A 6,456-nucleotide genomic window follows, 5' to 3' on the forward strand; every position below is an offset into this window, starting at 1 on the left:
TGCTCCAGCAAAGAAGGAAGCAACTAATAGCAATGCAACAAGATTATGGTCACCACAGAGATGGCAACAAATTGTGGGACAAATCAATGGGTAGATGAGGCCAATTCTGCCTGAGGAAAGGTTCACACTGAGACAGGCAGACTTTTAAGAAGAGTCTTGGAAGATGAGTGAGCATTCATCAGTTAATGTAAAGAAGAAGTCCAATATTTTAGAGAGGAAAACATAGCTTATGACAAAACACAATGAATGGTATTAGGACAGTACTGGGTGGGTAAGAAGGGTATAGATACAGAAGATGAAGCAAGATACATGAACTGTAGGACTGAGAAGATTCTCATGAGTTTTAGTCCAACTGAAGTGATGTCTAAGCAGAGAAGAGTCACCATGGTTAGCTTGTAGCAAGATAACTCACGAGATACGGAGGATGAGGAGTACTTGGGGGCGGGGGTGCGGTGGGGAGCAGAGGATCAAGATCAGTAAGTGGTGCAAGAAGATTAGCCCATCAGCAGGGAGGCTGTTTATCATAGCAGCTCTGAATAGAAATCTAAAAATTACATTCATGCTTTGGCCTCTTCTCCAAGAAAAAACAATTGCTCCAGAACAATAAAACAAGCTTTCAGTTCTAACTCAATTGCTTTGTACTTTACACTCTTCTTTCAATTCTGTTGTAACATCTGTGGACCTTGTCTGATTTTGGTGTAGTTCTAAAAAGTATTAACTCAGAGTTCACAATAAGAATTCAAAGAAAAGGAGAATTCAAAGAAAAGCTTTAAACAGGAATTTTTTTTTTATTATTAAGAGGAAAGTTCAATGAAGATAAAATTCTTAGGAAAATTTATGAGCCAAATGACATTTCACTGACATATATAAAGAAAAAAATGATTGGAAACACAAGGACAAAGTATCACAAATACAATAGCAAACGGAAATTTTAGAGCATTTCTGTTTCGTTGGAAAAACAAGTTGGGCAAAACATAAAGTAGAAACGTGCATAGTCAAGGTTACAAAGAATTCCATGCTGCAAAATGCAGGGGTCAGTTCTCAGCCCTTAGCTCACCTGGTTTCTCCCAGCACAATTTGACACATTTAATCACTCCTTTATCCTTGAAACATTTACCTACTTGGCATCTGTATTTTCTTCCGGTCTTATTGGATGCATCTCCTTGGTCTTCACTACATTTTCTGCAACTCTTCAACCTCTAAATGTTGGAGTGCCCCAGAGCAACTCTCCTGATTAAATTCCCTCTGTGGGCAATCTCACCTGGACTTAGTGCATTAATACCATCTAGATGTTGACAACACATGTTTATATCCCCACCCTGGATTTTCTTCCTTTCTTTTTAAAAAAGATTTTATTTATTTGTTTGACAGAGAGAGAAATCACAACTAGGCAGAGAGGCAGGCACAGAGAGAGAGAGGGGGAAGCAGGTTCCCTGCTGAGCAGAGAGCCCAATGCGGGGCTCAATCCCAGGACCCTGAGACCATGACCTGAGCCGAAGGCAGAAGCTTAACCCACTGAGTCACCCAGGCACCCGACTTCTTCTTTTCTTTCCAGGCTCATGTGTCACTTTCTCCCTGGCATCTTCATGATGATAATGAAGAGACAATTCAAACATAACACATTCTAGACTGAACTCTATCTCATCCCAAATTTGTGTCTCCTTCTATCTTGTCCATTCTTCTTTTTGCTCAAGCTAGAAACCTTAGAGTCATCTATGATCTCTTTTTCCATATCACCCCTACAGCAAAACCTGTAGCAAAGCCTGTTGGTTCTACCTTCAGAGTATATCCAGAATTAGACTCTTTCTCCAGACCCTTAGTATAAGCCACAATAATACCACACACGGATTCTTGCAATATCTTTCTAATTGCTCTTCTCTCAAGTACCATTGACCCACTCCCAGCTCTGGTCTCAACATAGTAATTGAAATGATCCTTTACACCTAAGTATATTATACCACTTTTCCGCTCAAAACCTCTAGTGTTCTCCCATATCACTCAGAGTAAAATGCAAAGTCTGTGCACTGACCCTACATGGTGATACCTTTCTGACCTCTTCTCGTTCCCTTTTTCCACTGGGTCTTTTTGCTCAGGCATGATGACCTGTTTCTTCACTGTTCTTCAAATTACCAATTCATTTCCTGGTCAGAACTTTGCCCTTGTGATTCTTCTTGCTTAGAAAACTGCCCTCGGATATGTGGGGCTCACTCCATCACCAACTTGGGCTTCAACTCGTTATCATCTCCTGGACGATGTCTGCCTTGACTGACCTATTTTAAGTTGTACCCCTTTACCTAACTTCCACATCACTTATCACCAACTGACATGCACCGGATTTTACTTGTTTATTTTCTGTCTGTCCCCACTAGTGTAATCCCTTGAGGAGAGGGACTTTAGTCTGTTTCATTCACTTCTGTTATCCTCAGCACACAGAACAGGGCTGGGAACATAGTGAGCATTGTATAAATATTTGCTGGATATGTGCATGAATCTCACATGCCAGGGGCTGTATTTTTTTTTTTTTTAAATAACGTGGTGAACTAGAGGGGCGGCTAGCTCCATCTTCTAAAGTTCATACTGGGAAGGAGAAACATAGGTCTGAGAAATTAATATAAAAACATGAGAAACCACTGAGGAAATTAGAGACTTTTAAGATCTGGTGCGTGTAGCAGTTGAGGGCAGCTGGCTTTAAAGAGGGTGGGTAGGTGATGGCGGGGCGGGGGGATAGATTTTCCTTCTTTATTCTTCATGTTTTTATTTACATTCCAGTTAGTTAACACACAGTGTAATATTAATTTCAGGGGTAGAATTTAGTGATTGAACACTTCCATACAACACCCATACATCACAAGTGCCCTCCTTCATCCCCAACATCTATTTCACTCATTCCCCATCCACCTCCCCTCTGGTGACCATCCGTTTGTTCTCTAGAGTTAAGACTCAGTTTCTCTCTCTGTACCACTCCCCACACCATGTTCATTTGTTTTGTTTCTTAAATTCCACATATGTGGGAAACCATGTGGTATTTGTTTTTCTCTGACTATATAAAACAGCTCCTTTTTCCACTTGTCAGTCAATGACATTTGGGGTCTTTCCATGGTTTGGCTATTGTTGATAATGCTGCTATAAACATTGAGGTGCATGTACCCCTTTGAATCAGTATTTTGTATCCTTTAGGTAAATGCCCAGTAGTGAAATTGCTGGGTTGTAGGATAGTTCTATTTTTAACTTTTGGAGGAAATTCCATATTGTTTTCCCGAGTGGCTTCACCAGTTTGCATTCCCACCAACACTGTAAGAGAGTTTGGGGAAGGGGTAGGTTTTAACTTGTGCTCTTGTCTGTATGCTAAATTGCAAAGAACTTGCCCCATTGCCATAAATCAGAAGCAGTAGCCCAGACTGCCTGGTGTCCACAGCATAATATCAGGCTAGGACTAAAGTGTTCAGATGACAAACTATTGAAAACAGGTGGACATAGACCAACCTGAATTAGCTCTTCCAACTTCTTTCCTCCATCTCCCAATTCCCCAGCACTGGTGGATTTCCATAAAATGAATTTGTCTTCTCCCTGTGATGCTGATTTCAAAGAGTGGAGAGATTCCAGAGAATTGCTTGATAGTATGGAATTAAATTGGTCATGAATAATAGTATGATCTCTGGAAATCCCAAAAGGTGCATGAGCTAAATAATACATTTCTAAAGAACTCACGAATCAAAGGGAAAATAAAAGGGGCATTTAAAAATACTTTGAACTGGGTGCCTGGGTGGCCCGGTGGGCTAAAGCCTCTGTCTTTGGCACAGGTTATGATCCCAGGGTCCTGGGATCGAGCCCCGCATAGGGATCTCTGCTCATCGGGGAGCCTGCTCCCCCCCCAACCCCTGCCTGCCTCTCTGCCTACTTGTGAGCTCTCTCTCTGTCAAATAAATAAATAAAATAAACAAAAAAAATCCTTTGAACTGAATGAAAATAAGCAACATAGCAGAATTTGTGGAATGCCAGTAGAACAGTGCTTAAAGGAAATTTATAACACATTAATTACAAAAAAAGGAAGATTCAAACAGTGAACCCAGCTCCCACCTGCAGAAACTAAAAAAAAGGACCAAATTAAAACAAAGTAAGAGTAAGTTGAAGAAAGGAAATGATGAAGATCCAATCAGAAATCAACAAAATAGAAAACACAAAATATACATAAAAATAAATGAAATCTCATGCTGGTTCTTTGAGAAGATTAATAATATTGATAGATTTCTCACCAGATTTATCAGGGGGAAAAAAAAGACCACAGACAAATTACCAATATCAGGAATGAGAGAGGAGACATCACCTTAGAGGTTAAAATGATAAAGGTTACTTTGAAAAACATTTTGCCAATAACTTTGACAACTTAGAGGAAATGGGAAAATGCCATGAACTACCAAACTAACAAAGCCTAGTCAAGAAAAACCAGAGAGTCTAATTATTGCCATGGCTATTAAAGCAATGGAAATATAGTTAAAATAAGGTCATTCCCACAAGGAAAACTTCAGGCTTCACTGGTGAATTCTACTAAACATTTCAGGAAGAAATAATACTAATTCTACACAAATGCTTCCAGAAAATTAAGAGAAGAGAATATTTTCCAATTAAGTCTATGGGGCCAGTATTACCCTGATAACCCTCTTTCTGTCACATGAGGATACCAGCGGAAGTCAGCAGTCTGCAGCCTGTGAGAGCTCTCACCAGAACCGCACCACACTGGTGCCCTGGTGCAGACCACAGCCTCCAGATGTGTGAGAAATATAATTCTGTTGTGTACAAGCAACCCGGTTTATGGCTTTTCATTATAGTTGTCTGAACTGACTTAGACATGCCATCTACCCTAGTCTCATACAGATAACAGCTTTTCTTAATTCTTAGTTTCATCATTCTGTTCTTTATTTTTATTATCTAAGCAAGTAGGTATTTAAATATGTTCTTATGACACCATTCTATCTTTGTGACATGAGACATAACACATTCCTTTTATTGTTCTTTTTTTTTTTTAAAGATTTTATTTATTTATTTGACAGAGAGAGAGATCACAAGTAGGCAGAGAGGCAGGCAGAGAGAGAGGGAAGCAGGCTTCCAGCTGAGCAGAGAGCCTGATGCGGACTCGATCCCAGGACCCTGAGACCATGACCTGAGCCGAAGGCAGAGGCTTAACCCACTGAGCCACCCAGGTGCCCCTCCTTATGTTGTTCTATACCTTGCTTTTTTCACTTAAAAACATATTCTTGGCAATCACCCCATATGATCATCCCATATGAAGAAAAAACCATAAGGTTTTTTTCTTCAGTGCTTTTAAACAGTTTCATAGAATTTCTTTGTGTGGATATATTATAGTCTTAACTGAACTTCTATTGATGGGGATTTGAATTATTTCCAATCTTTTGCTATTACATATAATGCCACGATGACTAACCTAGTACTTCGGTCATTTAGAAATATTAGCAGTGTATTTTTAGGATAAGTACCTACTAGAAAATTTATTGGTTCAGGGGACAAATGCATGTATTTCTAGATACCGCCAAATTCTTCTCTGTAGATCTTTGCCACCATTTCGCATTCCCATGGGTAATGGATGACAGGAATTATATCCCCAGTTTTAGACTCACAGAATGTTACTAAACTTTTAGATTCCTGCCAGTCGTATAAATGAGGCAGGCTGCTGTGGTGTTGTTTAGATGTGATTTCTCTCTCTCTCTCTTTTTTTAAAGATTTATTTATTTATTTGTCAGACAGAGATTACAAGCAGGCAGAGAGAGAGGAAGGGAAGCAGGCTCCCCGCTAAGCAGAAAGCCTGATGCGGGGCTCGATTCCAGGACCCTGAGATCATGACCTGAGCCAAAGGCAGAGGCTTTACGCTGAGCAACCCAGGTGCGCCAGATGTGATTTCTCTTATTAGGAGAATCTTTTTTTTATGTTTAAAACCCTTTAGTTTTTTTTCCTTCTTGTGTATTATTTGCTCAGATCATTTGACTATTTTTCTATCAGATTGTTGGTCTTTTTTTTTTTTTTTTTTGCCTCCTCAAATTTCCAGAGCTCCTGGTATGATATAGATCGCGGCTATCATTTGTTGGTTTTTCCTCTGACTTGACTTTGCCTACAGCATTCTTCCATGTAAAATCTTGAAATTTCTTTTTATGTAGTTGAACTTATTACTGTTTCTGGATTTCACATCATAGAAAAAATGTTCCCACTGCACTTGTGTTTCTTCCAGTACTTCTATGTTTGCTTGCTCTTCCTTTTTACATTTGAACGTCTGATCTATTTGGAATTATCCTAGTGTATAGATAGCTATTTGAAACGGTTCTATCTTTCTCTCTTGATTGCCCATAACATACTCTGTCTTCTCTCTCTCTCTCCAGTCTCTTCTCTCTCTCTCCCTTTCTTTTGGTGTAATAGGTCCACTCATATTACCACCGTCTACACATAACA

This window comes from Martes martes, assembly GCF_963455335.1.
Source record: "Martes martes genome assembly, chromosome: 2".
Classification (NCBI taxonomy): domain Eukaryota; kingdom Metazoa; phylum Chordata; class Mammalia; order Carnivora; family Mustelidae; genus Martes; species Martes martes.